The sequence below is a fragment of the Pseudonaja textilis genome, chromosome 2 (genome assembly GCF_049901715.1).
Source record: "Pseudonaja textilis isolate UNSWEBS1 chromosome 2, rPseTex1.2, whole genome shotgun sequence".
NCBI classification, from domain to species: Eukaryota; Metazoa; Chordata; class Lepidosauria; order Squamata; family Elapidae; genus Pseudonaja; species Pseudonaja textilis.
The window spans coordinates 300,437-312,809 of record NC_141991.1 but is presented as its reverse complement, the minus strand read 5'-3'; positions in this window follow the sequence as shown (position 1 = coordinate 312,809).

Sequence of the window (12,373 nt, the reverse complement as noted above, 5' to 3'; positions counted from 1 at the left end):
GGGCCCTGGTTGCTGGGTTGCAGGATGTGGGCGCTAGGAAGGGGTCCAGACAGACGGCAGCAGTAGCTCTGCAGGGCCACCCAGGCGACTGCTGGGCTGCACGGGAGATCATGGCTCACCGACCATCCGCCTTCCTGCCATCTGTGGGCAGGCTGCTTCCTGTAGGGCCTGGATTGGGCCCTGGGTATGCCTGAAGCTGCGGGACCTTGGACTGCCCCCTAACCACCCTCCTCCCGGTGACACAGGGGCTTCTGGCCAACCCCCCATTGGACCCAGCCAGGGTGGGGCCATCATCCCTTCCCAGGATGAGACATGTTCAAACAGGAAGCCCTGCCTGGAGGCAATCAGGGCAGCTGAGCCGTTAGGGGAGGGGAGGCTGGCCCCGTTTCTCCCTGGCGATGCCCCTGTGGCGCCTGTGGGCCGCCAGATGCCCCGAAGGTGCCCCCTCTCCACTGGAAGCGTGGGGAGGAAGAGGAGGAGGGGAAGGCCAGATGTCCCAGGGCACAGCAATACCTCTGTGGGCTCCGCACTGAAGTCCTCCAGGGAGCAGCAGCAAAAGGCACCGCTCTGCGGGAGGGGAATCCCCGTTTAGGAAAGGAAAGTCAGCCGGGGAGGGAGCAAAGGATGTCGAAAGGAGGGTAACGGTTCGGATTGCCTAAGGCCTACAAACCTCAGGCAGGAAACTCCGGAGAAGGAGGGATGATGAAGGGGGCTTTTCTCCAAGGGAGGCCAGGTGGAGCCTTGTACCCAGAAGGACCAAGGCCATGAACCCCCTCCAGGGATTGCAAAGAGCCAGGAAAGGTTTGGGGTAAATACCTGAGGCATCTTCTCCGCTGCGAACCTTCATTTGGCGCTGCGGCCCAAGCGGGAACTTTCTGTTGCAGCAGAAAGCTTCCCTCCCTGCTTCTAACCAGACTTCCTGGCTGCCCTTTCTGGGGGAGACCCAGCCCCGCTGAGGGCGCCCTTCCCTCCCCTCCCTCCCTCCCTCCCTCCCACGCCTTTCACAGAGGTCCTGATGTGAGCCATTCCTCCCCTCCCCTCCCTTCAAGCAAGCTCTCCAGCAATAGTTGTGCTTTTAAAGTTGTAGCAACGTTTCGGCAGAATCTCATCTGCCATCATCAGGCTTCTGTATTGTGTTTGTGAGTCAGACTTTTACACTTGTTTCAGTTTTAAATTGGGGGCTAGCCTACTGCTGTGCCAGAATGGCTTTTTCTTCATCCTGATTGGTTGGGAGTCTTGGTCTGTGTTTATTGGTCTTGGAGTTTGCTGTGTTCTGCTTGATTGGTGTTATTAATATCTTCTGTCTGTTTGTGGCTTTTTTTGTGTCTTGATTGGCTGGCAACATTGTGTTTCCTGTATTGGAGGCTTTTAGTGCAGCTGGGCTCCGAGTAAATGGATGGCTATCATTTGTTAGGAAGCTAGGTTTCATCTGGGTGCCTGTTTGGGGTATGTTTGTAGGTATCAGCGGGGATCTGTCTGTGCCTGGCTAGTGGCGTGGAGATGTTTTTGTTTGTGAGTGCAGGCTTCCAAATGATTGACAGTCTGGTGGAATCATCTCTTCTATTCATGCTTTCTGGTCTTTTTTCAATCTCTATGGCTTCTCTGATGATTCTGTGGCTGGGGTTTTCTATAGCGGGTGGGGTTTGGGTGCCATTGAAGTTGATGCTGTGACCTGTGGCTTTCATGTGTTGGACTCGTGAGGAAGTGTGTTCCAGCTTCTTTACTGCATTTTTGTGTTCATCCAGGCGGGTACTTATTCTTCTATTGGTCTGTCCCATGTATGTGGCCGGGCATGATGCACAGGGGACGTTGTATGTGCCTTGGTTTTCCGGGTCAATTTTATCTTTGGGGTTTCTAAGGATGGCTGCTGTTTTTCTGTCTGTTTTGAAGGCAGTCTTGATGCGATGCCTGTGCAGTATCTTCCTGATTTTGTCTGTAGTACAGCAATAGGCTAGCTCCAAATTTAAACTGAAACAACTGTAAAAGTCTGACTCACAGACAAACACAATACAGAAGAAGCCTGATGATTGCAGATGAGATTCTGCCGAAACGTTGCTACAACTTTAAAAGCACAACTACAATGACGTGGGAAAATACCCGAGCAAAGCTGAATGCCGTATGAATTTCCACCTTTAAAAATGAATTTGATGTTTTGGAGCTGTTTGTCGCAGCAGTTACTCCATTCTCCTGTACCTACATACATACACACATTATTGACAATTCCCCTTTTACCCTTCAACTTTTGTGTTCTCTTTTCCTTCTGCAGCCTAAGCAGACACACCACTTTTCCCATCCCGGATACAAAATGGTTTTCCTTCCCTCTCCTGCAATTTCCTAGCGAATTTGTTCATTTCAGCACAATCCTTTTTCCTTTCTAATCGCATCCTCCGCGGGGCAGGACCAGGACGTTTCCAGCTGGGAAATGGGGTCAAGAACGGGAATTTCACACGGATCAATCCACACAGTCGAAAATCACGGGGGGAGTTGGCGCTTTGTTCCCATGAATAAACCCTATTCAAAGTCACCGAGATGCTTCAGTGGTGAAGACGGAGATTTCACCCCCCATGTTTGGCCTGTTGCCGCTGCTGCAAAGCAAGCGCCCCTAGAAGGCCTAGGGGTGGGGAGGGGGCCTGGCACCCTCAGGGGGGTCTTTGGGGGTCTCGTGGGGGGGGTTTCTTCCCTTTACAGATGCTTCATTCTCAAAGCAGCCACCTCCTCAGCGCCCCAGGGGGGTTCCCCCCTCTGCTGGGAAGCGTCCCTCCTACGGGACTCTCGGCCGCTTTTCGCCTTCCTGAGGTGCCACAAGTAAAAGTGCAGCCATGGAGTCAATGGGCTTGTGGTGGGAGGGTCCCACTGCAGTTGCGGCTGCCAGAGAGACCCTCCCCGCCCAGGAGGCCTTTGCAGAGCGCTGGGCCACCCCAACAGAGCACCTGGCGGGTCAGGGTCCCTTTCGGGGGATCCAGGGAGAACCAGCAGCGCCGGGGAAGTGGCCTTTACCCCACGGGGGACTCTGCTTTCCGGCGGGTGGGCGGGAGGGAAGCCTGGTCGCGGGGAGAGGCCGCTGGAGCCCCAGAAACCCTGTGGAGGGGAGCGGGAAGCAGGAGGGGTGGGGCCTCCCAGGAAGGGGCGGGGCAGGACCACCTCCCACCCGCCAGGAAATGAAACCGAAAGCGCCGGTGGCCCTTCGGCTCCACTGCGCAGGTGCCCCGGCCGAAGCTGCCTTCCTCCCTGCCCATTGCCTGGCAGACTGGAAGCCCCTCACGGGGAGGGGGAGCTGTGCTGGGTGGGGGGAGCTTCGCAGTTGAGGTCAACTTCCCCCCCAGAAGAGATGCCCCCTGAAGGGCTCCGGGGTGGGGTGGGGCCAACCGGGGGTGGCTTCAGATGAGGCTCCTGCTTTCCCTGATTGGGGGCGGGGGTCTTTGGGGCGCCAGGGTCTCTTCTTCCCCGGGTAAACCAAGGATGACCCTCCGAGACACCCCCAGGCTGAGCTTGATGGACTCGAAGAGACCCAGAGGGGCTTCCCTTCCCTCCGCCCACTGGGCAGCCTCTCCCTCCCCCGTTTGCAAGAAGCCCCCTTGCTTGTCTGCCCCTCTTCCCCCAGGACAGGAAGGGGGGGGCTGGGGGGCGGCTTAAGCGGAGGAGGGTTCCCAGCCTGCTCCCTGCAGGAGGGGGAGGGCCTGAGAAAGGAGGAGCCTCCCCCCCCGCACCGACAAGGAGCCAATGGGCAGCTTCCCTTCCAGGCTCTGCAAAGGGGGCTGAAGAGCCCATGGCGGCCTCGGGGGAGGAGACCCTGGAGGGGCAGCTGGGTCAGGAGGCCACCTGCCCGCTCTGCCTGGACTTCTTCGAGCAGCTGATGGTCCTGTCCTCCGGGCACAACTTGTGCTGGGACTGCCTGGCCCAGCTGGGTCCTGAGGCTTCCTACCCCCAGTGCAGGGTCAAGGTGGAGCCCAGCAGCGCCTGCCCCAACTGGGCCCTGGCCAACGTGGTCTGCCTGGTGAAGAGGCGCCCGGCTGTCGGAGGGAGCCCAGGAGGAGAGCAGCGGCCAACGGCTGTGCCAGGAACACGGGCAGCCCCTGCAGAGCTTCTGCTCCCGCGAGAAGAGCCTCCTCTGCGCCGGCTGCCTGGAGGGGCACTAGGGCCACCCGCTTCTCTCTCTGCCCGAGGCTGCCCAGGAGTTCAAGGTAGGGGTTGGGCACCCCTGGGCCAGGCTTTCCAAAAGGGGGGAACTGGGCAGCCCCAATTGTGTTGAGGTAATACCCCGTTAGGAGTGTTAGGGATACACCCTAGCAGAATCTGCACGGCAGTCAGGCAGGCAGGCTAAATATGCGAGATAAACATTTTTGTAGCTTACACTCAGTAAAATAGATACACCGTGCTAGTTAAATAGTTTATTCCAGCAAGAGTTATAGCATAGTCAAACAGTCCATAAATCATTCACTAGTTCAGTCCGTCCGGGAATTATTCAGTTGCAAAGTCCAGTGTCGAAAAAGAGGTCAGTAAACTTACAAATATCAGTCCAGTAATATATCTCCTTGCAGTAGAGATATGAAGAAGTCACACCTCCTTTCTTCCTTCAGCAACTCAGCAGTAGGGAAACACGCAGTTAACAAACCATCAATCCATCAAACCAGCAATCATCAGGAATCGTCAGCAATCGAGCAAGTTCTCTTGCTCCCTCTTATGGTGGTTTCACACCGCACCCAAAATTACATGCTTTGCAATTTAAAGTGACACACACTTAAACTTACTATCATAGTTTATATATATTATTTTACCCAAATTACGTTAGGTAACCTTGTTATTCCTAACAAGGAGAATGAGTGCACCCAGGGAGACGTAGTGAGCGTGGTGAGGAATAACACACAACCAGCACACAGATACAGTGTATAGTAAAATGTAGGTTTTTACTGCCAGTAAACGGTTAAGCAAAGTCCAACGAACAGTCCAAGTCATACACAGTTAAAGCAGTCTGTTAGGTATAGCATTGGTCACCTAACTAGTTTGGGTAAGATAATATATATATAAGCTATGATTCTTAGTTTAAAGTGTGTGTTACTTTAAATACAAAGCATGTATTTTGGGTGTGGTGTGAAAACACCATAAGAAGCAGCAAGAGACGCTGATTGATTGCTGACATTCCCTGACGCTTTGCTGGCAATTACTGGAGTTGCAGACGGAAGAAAGGAGTTTGAGTTTGTTGCATATCTCTCTCTACTGTGAGGAGATAAATTACCGGACTGTTATTTTGTAAGTGTACCGACCTCTCATTTCTGACATTGGAATTTTGCAACTTGATAATCCCTGGACGGACTGAAATAAGTGTATGACATATGGACTGTTTTTGACTATGCTTAAACTATTGCTGGAATAAAACTAATTTAATTGGCACTGTATCTGCTTTTACTGAGTGTAAGCTACACAACACTTATCTCACATATTTTGCCTGCCTGCCTGACTGCCCTGCAGATCTTGCTAGGGGTATATCCCCTAACACTGGTTATGGGCCCAGCTGCACAGTCAGACTAACCAGGATATAACAGGCTTATATAAAGTGAGAGTTAGTGTAGTTACACAATACTGTAAACAGACAGCTGTGTTTAATTATAGTTTAATATCCAGAAAAAGATGGCACAAGTCAATTTACCAAGTTTGTCTCTAATATCCAAACTGGATGGAACAAACTATGTTTCATGGTCTATGAAATGCAGCCTACTTCTACGCAGAGAAGGTTTGTGGAATATAATACAAAACCCACCAGAGGTAGATGCTTGGGATCCAGAGGATGAAGATGATGCCCAGAAGTTACAAGAATGGAAACTGAAAAATGAACAAGCTCTCTGTATAATAGGTCTGACACTCAGTGACCAGCAGCTTGTCCATATTCATGGAGAAGAAACAGCTGCTAAGTGCTGGGAGAATTTAAAGAAGATTTATGTTCGAGACAGTGTAGGAGCTCATATAAATCTTACACGGAAGCTGTTCAGAACTCATCTTCAAAAGAATGGAGACATGTTGGCTCATATAAACACTATGAAGAGGATTTTTCAAGAGCTGCATGAAAAAGAGCTTATCTTCACTGAACTGCATCAGGTTTATATAATTTTGTCTTCTTTGGATCAGAGTTATGATGATTACATAACTTCATTGGAAGTGCTGCCGAAGGACAACCTCACATTAACTGACATTACTGGCAGATTAATTGAAGAAGCCAGGAGAAGGCTTGAAAGGGATCAACTCAGAAGGGAACAGCCACAAGAAGAGGAATTATCTTCGTCAGCCTACACAATTAGAAAATGTTTTAATTGTGGAAGAAAAGGACATTTGGCCAGATTCTGCAAGAAAGAAAAAAGCCAAAATGCCAGCCAGAATGCAAAAAGGCATCAAAAGGATAAAAAATGCTTAGAGTTAGCCATGTATAGCAACCAAACTGTGAACAATAATAATTTTTGGGTTGTAGATAGTGGAGCATCGCACTGCATAACAAAAGATAAGAAAAGATTTATTAAGATGTCCATGAGTTCACAGCAGATATCATTAGCGAATGGTTGGAAACTGAAAGCAAGAGGTCAAGGTACTGCATATTGTCCTTGCATAAAAGAAAATATAAAAATGTTATATGTACCACAACTTAAGTTTAATTTGCTTTCAGTTAGAGTTTTGATTAAACTAGGTTATGTAGTTACCTTTAAGGGAGAAAACTGCATAATAGACAAAGAAGGTAAAAAAGTGACTGCAACTTTAAAAGGTGAATTGTATGTGTTAAATGATAATCAGTTAGAGGTGGCTAACACTGTGTATAATAACGTTAAACCTCATGATGAGTGCATACATTTGTTACACAGACGTTTAGGGCATATAAATTTTAAAATGCTCAAGCAAACTGTTGAACTGTCTAAAGGTATAAAACTGAAGCCTTGCAGTAAGTATTTGCACTGCAATGCTTGCAGTCAAGAAAAAAGCAAGGTAATACCAGCAAATAGATTTAATGGATTTAAGACTAAGGAGCCTCTAGAGGTCGTATTTGCTGATATTATAGGTCCTAAAAAACCAAGTGTGGGAGGTGCTCGTTATATATTAAGTATAATGGATCATTATTCTAGATATGGTTTCTGTTATTTAATGAAGAGTAAAACGGAAACATATCAAAATTTCTTTAATTGGTTGAAGTTTGCAGAGAGAAAAACTAAAAGGAAACTAGTAACTCTTATAACTGATAATGGTACGGAATTTATAAATAATAAATTCCAAAATAGACTGAAGATGGCAGGTGTAGAACATAAAAAGTCTGCACCATATAGGCCACAACATAATTCCTTTATAGAAAGGCGAGGCCAAACACTGCAGGCAATGGCTCGTACTATGTTGTCAGATTCAGGATTACCTGAGAATTTGTGGGGAGAAGCAACAATGTGTGGCAATCATATATTGAATAATGTTGTTAACTCAACAACAGGTGAATTACCATTCACATGGTGGCATGGTAGAAAACCTGACTTGAGCTACATGCACACATTTGGTGCACCAGCATGGGTGCATATTCCTACACAACTGAGACATAAGGGACAGCATAGGGCTAAAAGATTATATTTTGTAGGTTACGAATCAAACCATAGATCTTACAGGTTCTGGGAAGAGGGCACAACTAAAATTTATTGTAGTGCTAGTGCTCAATTCCTGGAACATGTGGGATGGCAAAAATTGGAACAAGATTCGAATAAAAGTGTAGTCATAGAAACCTACAAGGGCCCGAGCCACCATACTAGTGATGTGAGAAGTCCAATTAAAGATAAAGTAAAGGAAGTGAAAATAGAACCAATTAAAGAAGAAATAAGTGAAGAGGAAATAGATGACCAGGAACAGGTTATAGATAAGAGTCCACCTGTGAGTCCTGTTCTACCTAGAAGGTCAACACGAGTGAGTAGACCACCTGATAGGTATCAGGCAAGTATGGTGTGCCAGATTAGTAAAATTCCAACCACTGTGGAGGAACTAAAATTGTATCCTGCGAAGGATCAGGAGAACTGGCATACAGCAATTCAAAAGGAACTGAATTCATTAAGACAGATGGGTGTCTATGAGAATGCTAGATTACCTCCAGGTGAAAAGTCCATTGGATGTAAATGGATATTTAAATTAAAAACAGGTACAAATGGGACTGTTACCCATAAGGCTAGGTTGGTAGCTCAAGGATTTAATCAAACTGCATGTGATTATGATGAAGTGTTTGCACCAAGTCTAAAAGCAACAACCTTGAGAGCAGCTTTAGTGTGGGCAGCTAAGAAAAACTATATCATAAATCATTTAGATGTAGAAACTGCCTATCTGCATGCACCATTGCAGCACACTATATACCTAAAGAAACCTGTAGGGATTAAGGATGATAAAACTAATAATGACTGTTGGAAACTTAAAAAGAGTCTCTATGGATTAAAACAATCTGGTTACGAATGGAACCAATATATTGTTAAGGAGTTAAACAATATAGGGTTTAAAGCAGGTTTAGCTGATCCATGTTTGTTTAAAAGAGAGAAAAATGGAATAGTGTCGTTATTATTGTTGTTTACAGATGATATTGCATTAATTACAAAAACTAATAATGAAGCAACTGAAATAATATCATTATTAGGTAAGAGGATAAAATTAAAGCAACTAGGAGAGATAAAACAGTATCTCGGATTGACAATAAATAAAACCAATAGTGGCTATAAGATATCTCAAGAGGATAAGATTTATCAATTACTAAAAACATATAAGATGGAACTTTGTAAGCCAGCAAAAACTCCAATGAGTCAGGAATTTTGCCGGACTGATGTTCAGAGTTCAAAATTTGATAAGACTATCTATCAGTCGTTAATTGGTAGTCTATCATACATTAGTAATTGGTCAAGGCCAGATATTGCCTATAGCATTAATCAATTGGCTAGATTCAACGCTGAACCCGATGAACGACACTGGCAAGCAGCAAAACGTATCTTAAGATATCTTAAAAGGACAATGCACTATGCATTGTATTTGGAGCCAAAAGATGATTTGATTTTAAGTGCATATGCTGATGCAAGTTTTGCAACAGATATAAACACTAAGAAATCAACTTCAGGAATGGCTATACTATTAGGAAAAGCATTAATTGGTTGGAGGTCAATTAGACAGCAACACATAAGTATGTCCACAATGGAAGCAGAATTTTCATGTCTATCCTTATTATGTACTGATTTAATTCTGTATAAACAGTTGTTGTTGGATATGGGATTAACTGTTAATGATTCCATTGTTGTGTATGAGGACAATCAAGCAGCCATACAGATGGCTACAAATATTGCTGTAAAAACGAGATCTAAGCATACAGATCTTAGATATCTGAATGTAAGACAATCTGTAAAAGATGGTTTAATAAGATTGGAGTATTGTATGACTGAGCAAAATATTGCTGATCAGTTTACAAAAGCCCAAGGTGCAGTGAAACACAAAGAGAGTTGTGATGACTATGGGTTAAGATTGTAAATAGCTATATATATTATTATATTACCCAAAAGGGGAGAATGTTAGGTATAGCATTGGTCACCTAACTAGTTTGGGTAAGATAATATATATATAAGCTATGATTCTTAGTTTAAAGTGTGTGTTACTTTAAATACAAAGCATGTATTTTGGGTGTGGTGTGAAAACACCATAAGAAGCAGCAAGAGACGCTGATTGATTGCTGACATTCCCTGACGCTTTGCTGGCAATTACTGGAGTTGCAGACGGAAGAAAGGAGTTTGAGTTTGTTGCATATCTCTCTCTACTGTGAGGAGATAAATTACCGGACTGTTATTTTGTAAGTGTACCGACCTCTCATTTCTGACATTGGAATTTTGCAACTTGATAATCCCTGGACGGACTGAAATAAGTGTATGACATATGGACTGTTTTTGACTATGCTTAAACTATTGCTGGAATAAAACTAATTTAATTGGCACTGTATCTGCTTTTACTGAGTGTAAGCTACACAACACTTATCTCACATATTTTGCCTGCCTGCCTGACTGCCCTGCAGATCTTGCTAGGGGTATATCCCTAACACAGTCAGTTTTTTTCAGTCCAGGGATAATCCAAATATCTGAGTCCAGTATCATAAACAGTTCAGTAACAGACTTACAGCAATCCAAGAACGACGATCAGCAACAGTAAATAGGTAAAATTCAGGAACCAAAAACAGTGAACATCAGAACATTGGCCAACTAGCAACTAGCAACACTCAGGACATCCAAACTAGGTTTCTGGCTCCATCTTAAGGCCGTTTGAGGAACCACACCCAATTATGCCATTTTGGCTATGTAGTTACAGTGGGCTCTAGCACTTAGATCATTTGAGATGAGTCCTCCAAGGTCCTTGGCAGAAGGTGGATCATCAACAAAGTCTTGACTATTCAGCTTGTATTTTATTTTCTGATATTTTTTTTGCCAAGATGTAAGACAGAGCATTTATTAGCTGAGATTTGAAGTTGTCATTTGTTTGACCGTTAAATGCAGATTTGGAGCTATAGGAGGGCCTTGCTGCCGCTGTTGCTTTGTTGTGGTTGTTCTACAGATCTTAGTCCTTTAGCTGGGAGTCTAGAACTGCCTAGCTTTGATGTGATTTCTCTTATCTTATCTCTTATTTATTTTTATCCACTATTTTGATTATTTTACCATTTTTATTTTCTCCTGTTCCCTGCTCTGTTGGGAGGGCAGGATCCTTGGTATACTTGTGAGGAGTTCTGCCACTGTTTGCATTAGGACTCGTTTCTTCTTCACTCCCGATTCCTTTTCCTCTGGATTTAGGACTTGTTTCGGTGACTAGACTCTATGCTATATTACACAGCTCCTCCTCAATTGTGCTACTTGATATAATGAAGACAAGGAAAAGGAGCAGATCTCTCACTGACCAGGTTCCTCAACCTTCTCTGAAGCAATCCAGGTTTGGGGATTTTGTTTTGGCTTGGCCTCTCGGTTTGAAAGCTCCTGCTCCCTTTTGTCTGGCTGCTGCCGGTTGTCGCGATCTTCTGACGGTTGAGGGCGTTGCCCCCCGAGTTGAGAACAAAGGCTTGTCTAAAACTATGGCCCCAGCCAATCCTTAAATGAGCCCACCCTTACAGAACTTTTGGCTCAGCAATGTTTCTTGGTTGCAGAAACTACAGCGAGCATCCAGCTCTAGCGGGATAAAATATTCAGTACTTTAAACTACTTAGTTTCCTGGACTACAAGTGGGAGCCCTGGGTTGACCATTCGGCAGCCTGATGCGGCGGCAGGGTTGTCCCTGCCAAGCCTCAGCAAAAGCACTGGCCAACGTAATCATACCAACTTTACATCTTTTGATGCAAACAGTCACCTGGTCTTACAGTCCAAACAGGTGGCCCTCCTCATTAATCCCATTAATGGCAACTTACCTCACTGGGGTTCAACACAGCTGGCGAGGGGCCATACATTACAGTTCTTGGGGCTAAAAGCTGATGATTTGAAGAAGGTCGAACTTTTACCCTCTCCTGAACACTGCACTAGAGTGCTACTCAGTTTTGACTATTCCAACACCCCAAAACTATTTTTCAGAAGAGGATCCCCGTTAAGATCCATCGGCATTTTGCCAAGAAGAGTCTTCAAAGATATGTCGATTAAGCCACACTTGAGTCATCGACAATTTGTGAGGGGCAGGAGATTTATTGCCCCCCCAAAGATCCTTGCAGCACATATTAATGTGCCAACCTTGAATGCCATCTCGGATACTACATCACGTACTAATTATACACCTATTCCCGCAAAACCTCCAGTTGGTGTCCTCTCAGATGGTAGCCTGACTGTTCCCCCTACAACCGGTCAAATCAACCCCCCCGCAGCGAGTAACATCTTACCAGGAAGCTTCCTTCGACATGGTCCGCTGGGAAGAAATAGCCCCAAAGGAAGCGACACCAGCCCAGGGCACCCATGTTTCTTAGTAGATAAGCCCCAGATCAGTGCCTCTGGGATTCCATCTATTTATGAGACTGAGTCTCACGCCCCAAAGTTGTCAACTACGAAGATCCCGCTTCTCCTTTATGCTGACGATGCGGCCCTCCTTTCATTGTCAAGGCCCGGTCTGAAAAGATTCCTTTCTGCATTTGGGTCTTACTGTGCTGAGAACCACTTGTCCATTAATTATGACAAATCCAAAGTATTGGTGTTCTCTAGAGCCCGGAAATTGTATAACTGAGCTATCAAAGATAATGCTGTTAAGCAGGTTTTCTATGTTAAGTATTTAGGTATTCTATTTCAGAACACCGGTGCTTGGACTAGACATCGAACCCAGATGCTGAATTTGACCTCCTGTAGTCACCAGCAGATGTTAAGATTATTTTTATACCCAAGGAGGCCGGTTGATT